The sequence below is a fragment of the Nyctibius grandis genome, chromosome Z (assembly GCF_013368605.1).
Source record: "Nyctibius grandis isolate bNycGra1 chromosome Z, bNycGra1.pri, whole genome shotgun sequence".
In the NCBI taxonomy this organism is placed as follows: domain Eukaryota; kingdom Metazoa; phylum Chordata; class Aves; order Nyctibiiformes; family Nyctibiidae; genus Nyctibius; species Nyctibius grandis.
Window position 1 is genome coordinate 50,482,023 of NC_090695.1, and position 16,755 is coordinate 50,498,777.

General features: G+C 43.3%; 1 protein-coding gene across 2 annotated transcripts in view; it reads left to right on the forward strand.

Annotated features, from left to right (window-relative positions):
• Positions 1-12,552: 12,552 nt before the first annotated feature.
• The window catches only part of SNCAIP (synuclein alpha interacting protein), a 103,062-nt gene continuing 98,859 nt past the window's right edge, over positions 12,553-16,755 (forward strand). For both annotated transcript variants that reach the window (XM_068422878.1, XM_068422876.1), the window contains exon 1: positions 12,553-12,627. The gene's annotated coding sequence lies outside the window, so the exon portion shown is untranslated. The remainder of the gene's footprint in view (positions 12,628-16,755) is intronic.

Below are 16,755 nucleotides of genomic sequence, written 5' to 3' on the forward strand. Positions count from 1 at the left end.
TGCAACACTTTAATACACTCAGGGATATCAGTGTTTCAGGAGAGGAGCTGGGGAAGGAGGTAGTTGTGTTCCTTTTGCCATTTCTCATCACCCTCAATAACAATATGTGCAATGCACCCAACCAGTAGGGTCTTCAAATATTTCAGCTTATCATAGAGTACAAGTACCTGAGTTTGCTCTTCTTATGTACAAGCAAAATTCATTGCAGCAAAAGAAAATTTTGGTCTGATGTTCTGTCCTTTATTTACCTCAACATTTTATTTCTAAAACGAATGAATTTACTTGCATGCTCAAACATGAGTTGATAGATCTAACTCTTGTCCTACTTTTCAGACCGTGCTAGCCTCCTTGAGTGAAAATCTTTTATGATAAACGTTTCGCGAATTGGACTCCCAGGATTATAACTGAGAAAAACACTCTGACTTATAAAGGTGTTCTTTCACGCATAAGAAGAAAGGTTTATCCAGCTTGATCCTATTATAGACTCTGTTAGCACAGTTTATACTATTACCATGGCAGTGCTCCCTAATACTTTTGTAGCTAAAAATCTGTCAGCATTTCCCCAACACTCATGTCTTTGAACAACACCCACCTATACTTTTATCTCTCTTAAACTTCATAAAAACATGTGTTTTAAACAATTTGCTTTGGCTAAACAAGACACATAGATATTGATAACTGTAGTTCTGTGAGATTGTAGGCTGCGTTATGTACATTGAAAATGCACAATAACATCAAAAGCATGTGAATAAAGAAATATAGTGGTGACAAACTTATTCCTTCATTTTAAGAATGACGGCTTCATGGAACAAATAAGTGTCTATTTCCATCAACTATCTGCATTTTTGTTTTACCACATAATGTCCTCCCTAAATCTAAAAAAAAGAAAAGAGATGCTAGGCTTATTCCACCCTGAAATAAAGCATTGCTTTGAAAACTGTTTGTCTAGCAGAGCTGAGGGATCTGATACTTCAGGACTAATCTGCAATCTAACGCCTTACCTACAAACCTGAATGTATTTTGTTATTTTAAACAGTGACAACAGTTAGTTTCAGAAGTATAGCATTACATCAAATAAAAGATTTCCTACTTTAGTAGTTGTTCACTCTCTGAATCCCTCAAAAAGATCTGAACTTTATGGCTCTCCCTCACAGGATATGCAAAAAGCAAACAAAGGTCAAGTGGCAAACAAGCTGATTTTCGCAAAATGGAAAGATGACATCTTTGGAGTAAAATCATGACCTCAGAGAAGCCAGTGGAAATTTTGTCTTTTTCTTTTCAGTAGAGCCAGAATTAACGCTCTGCATGGGAGCTTGCAACACTTTGACAACCCACATGGAGCCCTGTACATCTTTAAAAAAAAAAAGCACACTGAAAACGATTGTTTTAACTTAGTTGACCCACTTCTCTTCACCATGGATGTAATGACAGTGTGCAGTTTACTCTGAACAGCTGTATCAAAACAACAAAGCAGACAACAATTAACAACATAAAATTAATAGTAGGTAGTCCTTGAGAGGTTGAATTGGTCCATACATTATTGAAGATGGAGTTATGTTACTCTGTTTTATCCACAAAAAAAAAAAAGTCTTCTATTACATTCAAGTAGGAAAATATTCAGAAATGGTGAACTAAAATTCACCAACTGCAGACGAAGAGAACTCAAAGAAGCTTTAGATTATTTTTGTATCCTTACTTTTTCCTTGAAATCTTAAAAAGAGTGAGGTTTCCGTAGCCAACCATAACTCTGACATTAAACCTTCACCCATTTACCTAATGGGATAGTTTTTCAGTGTATCATGATGTTCACAATATAAGTAGTACTTTCTGTATTCCTGACTACTTACATTGGAAATCTAGTTTCTCTCTAACTTGGAGAGAAATGGTGATAATGGACAGTACTTTCCAATGGATATGATTATGTGAAAATATGACAAATTTGCCTTGTGTGCTGTTGATGGGATAGTTGATGGAATAGTTGAAGCAGGTTAGAAATTAAATTAATTCTACTGAAGCATGTTCACCAAACACTCTATTCATCCCTAGCACATTTAGCTTAAGCCACTCTGCAATCAGAACGAAGTAGAGATTCAGCTCTAAGTGGCATGCGTACTTTGTCGTTACTTGCCATAGTGTCATGATGTCAACCGTGAGGGAAAATGCAGGACAGATATAGAGTGAAAGTATGGAAATGTAGGTTTCCACAACTGATAGATCAAAATGCAAGGAGCTAAAGTAGGAGAAGGAGAGAGAAGATAAGTGATGAATAGATCACATCCACCCCAGGGAAATTAGATGTGGTATGTAAATATTAATTTCATTTGAACAACAATTACCTGTGTAGTTATATATAGGATTTTGGATCAGATGAGGTTATTTTGTTTGTTTGCTTTTTCCTGACAATACTCCTGTTGAGGTTCCCTTCTTGTTGTGTATCCCTGGTTAGTGTTATATGTGGAAGAATGACATGAACTAAAAAAAAGAAGCAAATAGAGCAAACAGACGGGATACGTCAAGTCAAGGATATTAAATCTAAAATAGAAGCTGGCTCAGAGAATGTTTGGCAACAGGAAGAACAATGCCAGAGATACGCATCTTGTTGCTCAGCCAGGATTACTTCATATTCAACTACATGAAATGTTTTACTATTTCCTTTAAGTCAATAAGGCATTGAAAAGCCATCAAGCAGTCCAGGGACATGTGCTATTTCTACACAATGTCAGAATACATGGTTAACAACGAGCTGACGCTGGCAATGACATGGGATTTTTGTGTAAAAACACAAACAAAAAGAATACATGGAAGAATTCCTCTACCTTATCAATGTCAGCTGGGCACCTGCGTGGGCACTACTCTCTGTTCTGGCCAACAAAAGAACAATACATTTTATAGTTACTCCATATGATCTGAAATTTTTTGAAGCTATTTCTCCTGCATTTAACACTGCTCTGCCCTATTTTCTCTCTGGATGTGCTGACTGTACTCCCAACCTTCTTACCTGACATAATCAAGTTCTCACCCACTCGCACTAGACCCAGTATAATCCCTCTTCTGGATGTTTCCTATTTTTCTCTATTCATTGTGCCTTCCTTTTCTGCTTTCAGGATTCTCTCCAGTTTCATGTTCCAACCTATGTTTGGAAAAATTTTCTGAAGTCAGAGTATTTAATCTTGACAGGTGATGAGACTGCAAATTCCCCTGCTTTCCTTAAATGGGGTGGCTTCAAAGGGACATGCGTGGTTCTGGAACCTATCAATGTCAGATCACAGCTACTCTTGTTTTATATCTTTTATCTGTAAAATTTATAAATCTTTCTTTGCAAATTCACAACTACCTTCATGTTCTCCAATGCTTGAACTTTCACTTACATTTTACTTTTGCTAATACCATCCTTAAGTGAAAGAACTGACCTCAGACTCTTAGGTCTGATTCTAAAATGGGCCCTTTCATGCTTCACCACTACTAGATACCCAAAAAGCAATAGCTGGCAAGAGGACTTTGTTTTTTGTGGCCAACCAGGAAACAGTGTGTTTTGGCGTATGGTGATTTGGCTAGGATGACCAATGAACTTGTGAGCCTTCAGGCTTCATTATTGTAGTGTACTCTATCTGGCCCAGAATAATTTCCCACAGGGTGAAGGATGTTAAAGCCTACCACTGTACAAATTCTGATAGTACAGATACAGCACCTGATCCAGTAGGGTTCTGGGTTAAACTCCAAATTCTTGATGCAGATTCTCTGAGGCATTCGATTTGGACTTGGCAATCACATAAAGGGGTGTGTGCGAAGGCAGACTGAATAGCCTGATCCTCATGTTGGTCCAATGCCAGCTCCCAAACTGTTTAAAGCTACCAAAAGGCATTTCTAAACTACACCAGCTGCTAGCAGCTTCAGAGAAACCATCTGCCAGGTTAGCACATCCCAGTGCAGTCATGCCTTGATTATGCAGCTCCCAGTTTTTGCACTGGGAGGACAAATTGTATGTAAGAAACCAGCTAGACATTAACATAAGGCTTCCTTGGAAATTAGGAAATTCTGTCCTGGCAGCTGACAAGTTTCAAGTCCCTTTGTACTCATCTAGTATGTCAAAGAGACTAGAAGAAGGAGAGAAGATATAATTTCACATCTTTATTTTCCAAGCTCTCAACAGGCTAAGTATTCTGGAGTTGTCCTCATTATGCAGGCACACCACAATAACAACAAATATCTCGAACAATAGAGTTGTCACTAAGCACCGAGGGTGGTACTTCCATGGTGGCCCATGGGTGGGGAACATGCTGCCAAGAAAGATTCAAATAAATCATTTTCTTCTGAAGAAAAAAAAAATGGAACCTGTTTCTTTGCCAGTTCAAAGAACAATAATATCTCCAGGGAAAAAAACACAAAAGAAGGAGGAGGAGAAAAGGAAACGTCTGGAGAAAAGAGAAAAATAACTCTAGTGTAGTACACCATACTAAGAGGATAAATACGAAGAAAATATGAATACTATGTAAGATGTGTTATCATTGGCTACTATGATGATCCTTACTGACATATTGGAAGGAAGAAAATGAAAGATCAGAGCTGGAATCTCCACGAGTGTAAATCAGCATCATTCTTTTTTTGACTGCAAAAAGCTATGACAATTTAGAACAGCTGTTATTTGGCCTGTATTGTTTTTTAGGGTTTTTTTCTGGTTTTATTTTAGTAAATCACAGTGACGATCACGGGACTGAGGATGGATTGACAATATGAGCTGTGAATCCCATGGGACATGTCTGCTGTTTTGAGTTTTAAAAGTCTTTTGAATGCTTAATGCAATGCTGTTTGAATAACTAACAAAGTTTTCTTTGGCAGAAACCCTGTTTGGTATCAGAACAACTAAATGATGACTTCAAATGATAATTACTGAGTTGTGTTATTGCTCCTTCATAACTGCATGTTTGAGTGTTGGGAGAGGGAGATACTAAATTCTGTATCATTGATCGTGTCACGAGAACTGGTATTCCGAGTTCAGAGGGAGTTAGTTTAGACTTCAGTTCAGCTTTTGCTTTGAAAATATGCTTTCTTCCTTATGGAGAACAACATGTTGTTTCTTAACTAGGTTTTGGTCTATTTTGCCCACAGTCCTTATCTGCTTGTCAAGGATATTTACAGAGTACCGCAATCCAGTACATCCTTATAATTGTGATTCTTTTACAAATTATTCATTGCAGACAAATAGGAGTACATATTATTTAGTAGCAACAGCAGAGTTGTAGAAAAAAAAACATAAATTGTTTCTTCTTTAGTTTGCAGTACTTTAAATAGCTACATGCTAGACATCAGAGATGGCAAACAGATAAATAATTACAACAGTGAAAGAAAACAACAGTGAAATACAACATAGCATAGCCAAAGGGAAATGCTATCCGAAATAAGCTTGTTTGTAACTGCCTCTGTGCAAGGGTAAGAAAAACAGGCTTTTCCTATACAGTCATCAAGCAATCAGGTTAAGGCAGTTTGAAGATTCACAAAACAATTCATTTTATCCACCAGGAATGTATAATATTGTGTAAAAATCTTTAATTCGAAATGCTAATTATGGTAAATGGAAGCATGATCCTCCTGTGCTTTTCTTTGTTCACATTACTATTCCAGATCTTTTGCACAGAAAGTTCGGGTGGGGAGGTGGTTTTAGTAAGCTCTGGTGAACACAGATTTGCTAAATAAGAAGTCGTGTGAATGGGAATTTTTTTTCTTAATGTGAACTCTAATGTTCAGGTGCATCTTGTCAGCCACTGAGGAGGTGAAAATCCTCAACACCTGATCACAAAAATGGGACTTCCTTTTCTCTGATGCTGCAGGTGAACTGGATGTTTTCCAGGACAAAGCAGCACCTTTAGTGAACGTGGCTGCAGCCTCCTGTCAACACTCATCCACGAAATGCCTGTACTCAACTTTGGCGCAACTGCCACACTCATCTGCTATTATCCTTCTCAATATATTGAAACTGTTATTATTTTTACCCAGAGCAGTGCCTTTGATCTTGACAAGAGTGTTTTGAGATGTCGTTTGAGAAGGCATCACATTGAGAGTGGTCTGTAACTGTGTAGTGTGGTCACTGTTAGTACCCTTACTTTTATAAGAAGCAAAGCAGACCACTGTATACTCTGACTGGTTAAGCTAACCCAACAGATTAATCCTGTCTTCTAAGTAATTCACAGAGAATTAAGGGGGAAAAAGAATTGATGTTTACTTCCAAGGACTGATTTTCAGGGCTAGTTTTGGCTATCACTCTGACAAGTTCCCTTCATATAGATAGACAGGCAGATAGATGTGTGTGTCTGTGTGCATCTGTGTGTCTGCATATATTTTCTGAGATCCAATGGGACAAGAAAACAGAAAACAGCCCCCCCTCTAACTGCTTAGAAACTCCTTGTCTTGTCTCTGTGGCCCTCAAGTTGCCTCCACCAAGAATTATGGCACAACTCTTCATTTCAGCAGAGAATTACCAGGCCCCAATATAGGCATTTGGTCAACTCCCAAAGTTGAAGCTTTTCTGCCCTAACTTTTTAATGAGAAATAGTTCTCTTTTCTCATGTAGAGATTTATTAAGAAGTAGTCTAGAGGTCTTACTTTGCCTTCCTGTAACACAGCCTTTATTACACACTCAACTGGTTTCCAGAGATTTCTCCAGACTGTTTTTTTTATATCACTATTTTAGTAATTACTTAAAGATTGTTTGAAATACCTTGCTTTAACCTAATTCAGGAGATGGAGCCTTCTGCCAAGATATTGACAGTAAGGATGGAGTTAAAATTTCTCAGAATAATGTTAGTAATGGGGGCATCTTCAAAACAGTTGAATTAGTAGTGATATATCAGTTATAGCTGTAAAGTTTTTCATTAATTCATAGGGTTGCTATCATTAAAATTCACTTCTAGCTCTTACGATAAGTTTATGGTACTACAGATTTTGCTTAAGGCTCAAGTGAAACTTAATATTTGGTCTTAATCCAATTTAATGTGTTGCCCAGTCAGGATTTCCTCTAATGACTCATTCATATCCCTACTGAATCAAAAAGGATATGTGTAAATTGACACTGAAGTTAAACTCCAAGACTTTTGACTTTTTATCTTATCTCTAAATTGGCACCATACAACATCTTTATATTCTAATCATATAAAAAAAACAAATCTTCCTTTTTTCCTTGTTTTTCTTGTCTAATGAGGTCACATCAAAGAATGCAGGTCACACATACAGGATGGTGGGATTCTGTGTAATTCTGGACAGACGACTATTCGTGTATTCCCAGTATAAAGCAGTAGCTGAGTAATCCCAAAAGCAAGCTGTAATGCCATAAACTAACACAAGAACTGGTGGCATTCAGCTGCTTTGTGGGATCCGCTTCTGTGCACTCTTGCCTTCTGATGAGTGCAAGCTCACTTGCCCCTTAACAAGAGCACATTCCCTTAGCAAGTGATCTGACCAGCACGAGCGGGAGAAGGAGCTACACCAGGGCAGTTATGGAGCAGAGGATATAATCCACTACTTCAAAGTCCATCTTACATTGTGGCAACTTGTTTATGTGGCCAAATCCAAATGTGGTCTTTGAACATATAGCAGAGGAATGATAGATAGAAAAAAGAAGATGTATTACTATGTGTGATTTGTTTTGGGGACCACACTTAAAAGCTTTTCTATTTGCCAACATCAATTTTCAGAATGAAAATCTGTGATGTCAAATATTCATGAATTCAAAGTTGTGGGCTTGTATTATTGTCAAAATCTCAGGGAATTCAAATAAATCCTTTATTATCTATCCAAAAAACTTTTGAAAGGAGGCTTGAAAATATACAGGAAATATATGAGTGCAAAGAAAATCTATGCGAATGGAGAGCTTCTTATCTACAGCAGGCAAAGGCAAAACTAAAGCCAGTGTCAGAATTTCAGAACTTAAAATAGCTGAGTGAGAAGCTGGACCAAGCATACATAATTTAACAGCAAAGCTAATTGTCTATTACAAGAAGTTAGGAGTATAGTGATTAGGATTAGATCACTGCCTGAAAAACATTCTCTAGTTCAACCAGGAATTACGGGGCTTTACGCCAGAAGATAGAGTAGCTCATTATGGTGATTGTCCCTGACCTTTTGATCCAGTAATGCCATGAACTAGCTTTCCAACCATACATATTATGTTCAGTTCTTCTGCACAGTTGTGCTGAATGTGTGAGCAGGACCTTGGATGCCACATTGTGAAATTCTCTGTGTGATTCACCCAACAGAACAGAGCAAATCAATAAGCAATTAATAAAGCCAGGTTTGAGACTCCTCTCCCCTCATGCTAGCTGCTGAGTAAATGGCCTCTTAAGATTGCAGAAAATACCTTCCTGCACAATCTCAGAAACAAAGCTGTATGCACTGAAAGATGTATTTGAACTAATTATTCAAGTTTTCATAATCCCATCTCTTCTTACAGATGAAGAACTGATCTGCATTCTTTTCAAGGCACACTCTTGCTTTCTGAAATTTATTGACAGCAGATTTCCCTATTGTGGGCTAATGGATCAGGTTTAGACACACTGAAAACAGTACAAAAACACAGAAGAAAAACAATTCATTTTTATTGCAGTCCCAGGTGCACAGTCTCATGGTTCCTTCAGGTGTAGCAATTTCATGAATCTAAGATGGTAGACTTATTCGTCAGCACTTGTGTGGTACTGTTTGTTGTAATCAAAGCGAAACAATAAAACAGTGCTTCTAACAGCCTATACAATGTTGTTGTTGCTCTCTCAGTCTCACAGAATTATGCCTATACCTATATTTGCTATATTTTTACATGCTTTTCAGAATGAAAATGTTTTTCTGAATTTAGTAAAATATTTGATATATTATAGGGCAAACTGAAGGTGGGAAAAACTAAGAACGATATTTTTTGAAAGTTAGATGCAAAGTTGGCTTGGTCTGTGACCCATTTATCTCCACTCAGAATCTGAAGGTGAAGATAGGAACAACGCACCTGGTTTAGGCTTACTTTTTTGAAATGAGTACATATATTCTGTCGTTCTCTAAAAATGGTAGTTATTCTTACTGGTCCTCAAAACTGAATGGGATTTTATTTTTTTAAAGATAACATCTAAGTGCCCTGATGACTGCTTTGAATGACTGTGAGTCATCGTGGATCATCATGTGACCGAGTTTGCTCTCTGTTGTTTCAGGAGATGCACTTACTCTGTAATTGCTAGGTTTTGCTTAATATGATACTGTTGGTGATGTTCCTTGGTGGAGATGTCACACGTCAGCGCTCCTAGGTCACCATGTGGAAGTCCACAGGCTGCCTTTATACATGAAGTACTTTAAAAACCCTACAGTGTTACTGTTTAAGTTACCTATACAGCAGAACACTGATTCCCAACCTTGCTGCTCTGAAAAAAATGGCAACATCCTGTACCTTACTAGACTCATCTCTTCCAGGCTACTACTGCCTCCTTCCTGTTTCTGCCCACCTTTTTCATTGCAGGACTGCTGCGGATTTCCAGGAACAAGTATAGAGGCACCAGAGTTGGTCCTGCACAGAAATAGAAAAGATCCTGCAGAGAAATAGAAAAGCTCCTGCAGGACATATCTCCATGGGCTTCGTGCCTTAACTAAAATGTGGTCATGTTTTCATACGCAGTATTATCAAGCACCACTCTTTTAAATCTGTCTCAAGGTCATCTCTTAGAGGAGTTTCAAAATGGAGGGTTTTCTCTGGTATTCATTAACATCGATGGATGGGATCTCTGGTGGGTGCTGTGACTGTTGCTGACTGTCATGGGCCCTTGATGGGGGCCACAAAATCCAGTTTTGCAAGTGCTGCTAGCCCACAGATGATCTGTCTTTTCCCATGTGCATCCAACCATACGCTGTGAAGTTCTGATGCAAAATGAAGCCTCGGCTTCATCAAGTAGGAATACTGAGGTTCAACAAACCATTGAATGATGCTGGAGAAATGTACCAGAAAAACAATGTGCAACACATTTTCAAACCACTTCACTCCATTGGGAATAGGACTACCAATGAGAAGTTGTTTCTATTTCAGCAAAATTTTGCATCTGCACACACAGTAAGAAGAGAGCTAGTGTTCTGTGATTTTTAGACAAAAAACAATGATGGTGCCATGTAACTGGCAGTAAAAATTCATCCTGAAATTCTTACAAGAACTGAAGTTGTATATCATAATTTAGTTTTTGCACAGCCATGTAGCCTAATCAGTACTTCTTATTCAAACAATATTTCCAGCAATGAGTTCAGAAGTAGATATATAAACAGGGTTATCAGCTCTAATTGAGATACTATCATATATAACACACATAAAGACACTTGGCAAGCTTTTATCTTACAAGCTGTATTTGCATATGGATGGTATTTATAGCCTTTAAATTAAAATAAGAGTTTTTTTGGTTTTGTTTTTTCATCAACGCTGTTTGTCAAGCAGGCCATACTCCTACATGACATTGTGTTCTGGAGCTGACCTGCATTCCTTTCAAACCATTTAATCACACACAGCTGACCAACATTCCTGTATAAAACCACCTAATCAAATGCATTACAAATACCCCAAATGGTTACTTAATCTCCATATATGTTCAAGTGTGAAACATGCAGTGTCCAAATATGCCCTTTCATAAAAGCGAACAACATAAAAGCAAAAGAAGTTTCCAAAGTAAACCTTCTCCCCGGCCCCCTCCCCAATCAGCACAGGCATTTTTAAGGTGGTTAAGATAGCATTGTTCCACATAGTTTGCCTTGCACATGAAGATTAGAATTCACTGTAATTCATACTCAAGCTTGTTTTCTACACATCTTTAAAATGCAAATTGAGAAGAAAGAAATACAACAGATTTTCACTTCTGGGCAAGTATGTCAAATGAGCTGCAAAATATTTGAAAATGCATGACACTGCAGCACCTAGATAGCTCAAGGAACATATTATGGAGGACTATATTTCCTTTCATCTCCAAGCCACTGGCTTCAGATGAAAAGCTTCTCAAGGTTATTACTGTCTGATGACTGTATCTCAGGATTCAGCGGAATGAGTTATTTTTTTATGTCCAGTAGCCACACTTTGATTAGCAGTTTCACTAGAAATCCCTATAGGAAGGACACAGACCCGCTGAGCTGGAGGCTGAACTGTTTTCCCCGTTTCCAGAGATACTTGTTCAGAGCAGTGCTACGTGCTGACTGATGTGGGCACACTTGTGGTACTGCTGAGTGTGCTCTATGTGTTCTGCAGGCAATAGTTTTCCAAAATGCCTAACTAGCACAAATTCACTTTAATTTCCTACGTGCATCTTTTGGGCTTTTTGCTCATCAGAGAAAATGACGTCTAAGAAGTTCTGTGTTTGAAATGCAAAAGCACACAAAAGCAGGGGGAGATGGAAAGGTACATAAAGGGATACATTTAAGAGACAGGAGGGAAAATGTGCCTATGAACAGTAAGGGAAAAAAAAAATCCATGTTAATGCTGTGAAAGCACGGCACACAACAGGCTGAATCACAAAGAAAACCAGCCAAAGGTTTACTTTTCTGCTCCTCTCCCACCGCCATCAGATGCCCCAGTGGCAGGGTGTTACTCGGGCCGACCTGTTAGGAGAACTGCCTTCCCCACGCGGCCCCTGCAGCGTCTGAGGAGCAGCCGGCGGGTTTCTGGCAGGCTCACCAAGCGCTCAGAGCGGCTGGGGGAAGAGCACCCTTTGCAGCTCTGCCGACCCTCGGCACTGTAAGAGAAAACACCGGTATCTCGCCCAGGCAGGTGAGACCCGCTCAATGGGAAGGTGTTCGAAGCTGTCACCGGCTCCATCCGCCTGAACCAAGGGGAAGCAGCGACTCTTTCCCGCAGACCAAAAAAAAAAAAAAAAAAAGCAAACCCAAACCCACCAAGTTTTTATTTTAAACAGATGTCAGCGGACTGAACTCAGCATTTTCAGGTATCTTTACCGCAGTGCAACGCGCTTCGCATTTGACACGACGGCGCAGCACTGGCAGATGCCACGGGCATCGCTTCACACGTGCCGAACACCCGCGTGGGGTGCTGCCGGACACCGCGGCGCGGGAGGAGGTGCCCACCGCCGGCCGCGGCGCGGGAGCTCGCCCCGGGGCTCCCGGCGGGGCCCGGCTGCCTCCACCGCCCCCCGGCCACTCCCTCCCCGCCCCCAACGCCTCCGCGGGGGCCTCTGCTCCCGCTCCAGGGGGGAGCGCGCCGCCGGTACCGCCCGCCCCCCCCCCGCGCCCCACGCCGCTGGTCACGTGGCAGCGCCCCCCGCACCCCGAGACCGCGGCACGGGCGCGGCGGCATTGTGACGCAGCAGGCCTCCGCCGCGGCGGCGGGAGGAGGCGCGGGCGCGGCGGGGCGGGTGAGCACCGCCCCCGGGAGCGCGCCGCCGTGCGGCCGGGGAGCCGAGTGTGCGGCGGGGCCGCCCACCTCCCTCTTCCCGGCCGCTGGCCGGTGGAAGGGCAGGGGCGGAGGGCGGGACACGGGAACGGGGCTGCTGCCGGAGCCCTGCCTGCACCGGCGGGGAGTGGCGGGGGGCGGCAACCGAGAGGCGTCACCTGGGTCCTTCCCTCGTCTCCATCACTCCGCGGCTGCCGTGAAACGGCCGCGGCCGAGCGGAGCGGAGGGGTGAGGTGAGGTGAGGCGAGGGGAGCGGGCGGGGGGCTTTGTTGCCGCCGACAACACTGTCCCCCGGGGGGGCGCGGAGCCGGGCGCGGGGTCCCCCACGGGGGATACGGGGGTGCGGGTAGCGCTGGAGGCGCCCGGCGCGGTTGCGGGCTTCCCCGGTCTGGGCCGGCCCCGGGGGGCGCAGAACCGGGGGTGCCCGGGCGACGGGAGAGGCGGCCAGGGGGCGGGAGCGGGGGGCACGGCGAGCCCCGGCCCCCACCAGCCCGCCCCGGGGAAGTGCTTTCCGCATGAAATCAGGGCTGAAGGCGGGGGGGTTTTATTGGGGCTGAGCACAGACGTGATGTCAGCCCTGCGATGTGCCGCTGCAAAACCCCTCGTAGCGCAGTGAAACCCGGGGACACCCGAAGCCGACGCAAATTCGCTTCTGCTCTGGTCGAGGCCGGGCGTCCCTGGCGGGGACGCAGCCTTCAGCACCCTCCTGTCCCACTGGGGCATGCCGGCATCTGGAAGAAAATCAAGTAGGAGTTGCATGTTTGTAACTGTGGGGAAGCAAATGCAAAGCTGTCTGGTAGAAAAACTGCGCCTTGGGTTATACTTGGGTCAGTCCAAGACCGTGTTTTTGCAGCACCAGGGATCAAACCCTTTTCCATACCCATATTGGTGAGCATTTTTACGTGAGCAAATGCAATTTATATAAAGAAGAGCTCGAGGATCGGGTCCTGATGGAACTGGATACAAACCAGCTCCTAAATAGTCTCAGTCTTCATTGTCAGTGCTGTCACCTCATGGCACTTTCAATGGTTGGCTTAAAGCCACAGCCCTTAGAGAGATATTAATCAGTCATAACTCCTTCTCAAAAAGCCCCCCCACCCCAAAACCCACCAAAAAACTGCTAGTGTCTGTGGTCCCATAGAAAATCTTGGAAGCACGGCCTCGTTGTACACCTCAGCGATCCAACTGCAAGAGGTAACTACAAAAGTTTAAAAAAAAATATTCTGAAGCAGATCACTTGATTGTTGGACCCTTTTGTGATATTTAAATGGCTGAAGAGAGGGTTACAATTGTAGCGTAGGAAAATCGAAATTAATTTATATCTTGTGCAAATAGCTCTGATCCTGCAGCCAGGATTTACATTGAAGGATGTGCACGTATTTAAGCCTTGTGCAGCGTGCCGTAGCAGACTTTCATAGTGTCCTGCACTTCCTGAATTTAGTAGGTATATGTACTGCATGTACTCCCAACGAGCCATAAATAATATGACCTGTTGCCTTACTACCACCCGTAAACATGAATTTCTTCACCCTAAAATCCTGTGCATGGGCTCATGGGCTGCCCAGTGAACATGGCAAGCCAGTTCTTTCTTCGTACTGCTAAGCCTACAAGTATGCCTGGTGCCATACTGGAGCCATCTTTTGAAGATTTTGAACCTAAGCTGGAAACCTGGTCTTCAGAGCAGTCTTGAGGGGTCGCTCAAGAGGGAGTTCAAACACAGTGAGAATAGGTTTTCGTGTGAATAAGACAATTAGAACTTGACCTGTCCAGTTGTCAAGAAGAAACTTGCCTCACCACTATAGTTACAGTTCTGAAATTGTACGGTAACTTTTCCTTTAGGTATTCCTTCAGTTAACGCAGAGGCATAGTGCCCATGCCTGGTGCGAAAAGGCTCCTTTTGTAAGGTCTGGTATCACAGAATCACAGAATCACAGAATGTTAGGGATTGGAAGGGACCTCGAAAGATCATCTAGTCCAATCCCCCTGCCGGGGCAGGATTGCCTAGACCATATCACACAGGAACGCGTCCAGGCGGGTTTTGAATGTCTCCAGAGAAGGAGACTCCACAACCTCTCTGGGCAGCCTGTTCCAGTGTTCAGTCACCCTTACAGTAAAGAAGTTTTTCCTCAAATTTAAGTGGAACCTCCTGTGCTCCAGCTTGCACCCATTGCCCCTTGTCCTGTCAAGGGATGTCACTGAGAAGAGCCTGGCTCCATCCTCTTGACACTTGCCCTTTACATATTTATAACCATTAATGAGGTCACCCCTCAGTCTCCTCTTCTCTAAGCTAAAGAGACCCAGCTCCCTCAGCCTCTCCTCATAAGGGAGATGTTCCACTCCCTTAATCATCTTCGTGGCTCTGCGCTGGACTCTCTCTAGCAGTTCCCTGTCCATCTTGAACTGAGGGGCCCAGAACTGGACACAATACTCCAGATGCGGCCTCAGCAGGGCAGAGTAGAGGGGGAGGAGAACCTCTCTTGACCTGCTGACCACACCCCTTCTAATACACCCCAGGATGCCATTGGCCTTCTTGGCCACAAGGGCACACTGCTGGCTCATGGTCATCCTGCTGTCCACTAGGACCCCCAGGTCCCTTTCCCCTACGCTGGTATCCAACAGGTCTGTCCCCAGCTTGTACTGGTACATGAGGTTGTTCTTGCCCAGATGCAGGACTCTACACTTGCCCTTGTTATATTTCATTAAATTTCTCCCCGCCCAACTCTCCAGCCTGTCCAGGTCTCTCTGAATGGCTGCACAGCCTTCCGGCATCTCAGCCACTCCTCCCAGTTTTGTGTCATCAGCGAACTTGCTGACAGCGCACTCTAATCCCTCATCCAAGTCATTAATGAATATATTGAATAGAACTGGTCCCAGAACCGACCCTTGCGGAACTCCGCTAGACACAGGCCTCCAACTGGACTCTGTCCCGCTGACCACTACTCTCTGGCTTCTTTCCTTCAGCCAGTTGACAATCCACCTCACTACCCGATCATCCAGACCACACTTCCCCAGTTTAGCTGCAAGGATGCTGTGGGAGACCGTGTCAAACGCTTTACTGAAATCGAGATAGACCACATCCACAGCTGTATGTTTCATTTCTGCATGTTTTCATGTGTCAAAGACTGACGTACCGAAACTGACTGTTCCACTTCACCCAGTCACTAACGGTGTCTTAAACCAGCAGTTCAGTGATTTTTCAGATCTTTGTGATTTCTGATCTTTGTCATTGACTCAGTGTGCTGCAGAAAGCAAATGTGGCTTGTAGCTTCTTGAAAAACTGGGTAAAATAGAATTGTATCAGAGGAAGGGGCCAGTGAAGAGTTATGTCCAAATCCAAGGAGCTGTAAGAGACCAGCCTGTTAAAAAAACTTGTTTGAGCGAGTAGTCCAGTGTGGGCTACTCAAGTGGCATTTTGGCATAAGGAGATGGGCAGTCTTTCAGGTAAGGAAGTCCTATAGAAGATAGTAAATTATGTTAGATAGAAACCGCTCGTCTTCTTAATGTTTTTTCTCTAATGATAGCAACATGGTAAGTAAGTATGACGTGATTTCTTTGGGGCCAGCTTCTGAGTTGGTGAAGAGCCGCACATAAAAGGTAGACTGGTTGGGTAGGGTGACTGAGTGGGACCTTTGGAGATGCAGACCCTCCCCTGTGTACTGTGAGCAATTGATAGGTCACTTTGTGTTTATTTTTTCGCTGATTAGAAAACCATAATCCTAAATCTCTACATATTTTGTAATAATTTTTTGACAAGGCATCAGCAGAGCTTTAAGAAACTAGGAAGTGTCTCTTAGTGCCCCTCTGCTTCCCAGTTGTCCAGTCTTGCTGGGAGTCAAAACCTGTCCCCATGCGAACTCCATCGTGCAAGAAATCTTCTTCCCACGTGTACCTGAGGTGGGATACCACCCACACTGGTACAGCTCTCCTTCTCCCACAGTCCCCTTCTAGGTCATCCCAGGCCCCTGTTGTCTCTGCACCCACAGCAGCTCCATCCTGCTTGGACACTTGCCTCATTAGAACCAGGAAGGGGAAAGTGTGACAGTCCTGCTGCGACCGCTCTCGTTTCTGTCCTCTGAAATGGAAACATGCAGGTAGCACTGCCTCCACGCTGTGATGAGATGCCAGCAAGAAAGGGGTGCACACAGAGGCAGCCCGGTGGGGGGGACTTGACCATCACGGACAGCAGCAGAAAAATCACGTTGGCAATAGTGCAGTGTTGCTGGTACTCGTAGTTGTGGCATCGTTTGGTGTCACGTATGCATGGAGTGGTGATGCTGCACCTCACAAGCACAAAGACCAGTAGTTCCAGCAGCCTTTGTGAGATGCAGCATGTTGTCTTCCCTCATACAGTTTTTAAATAT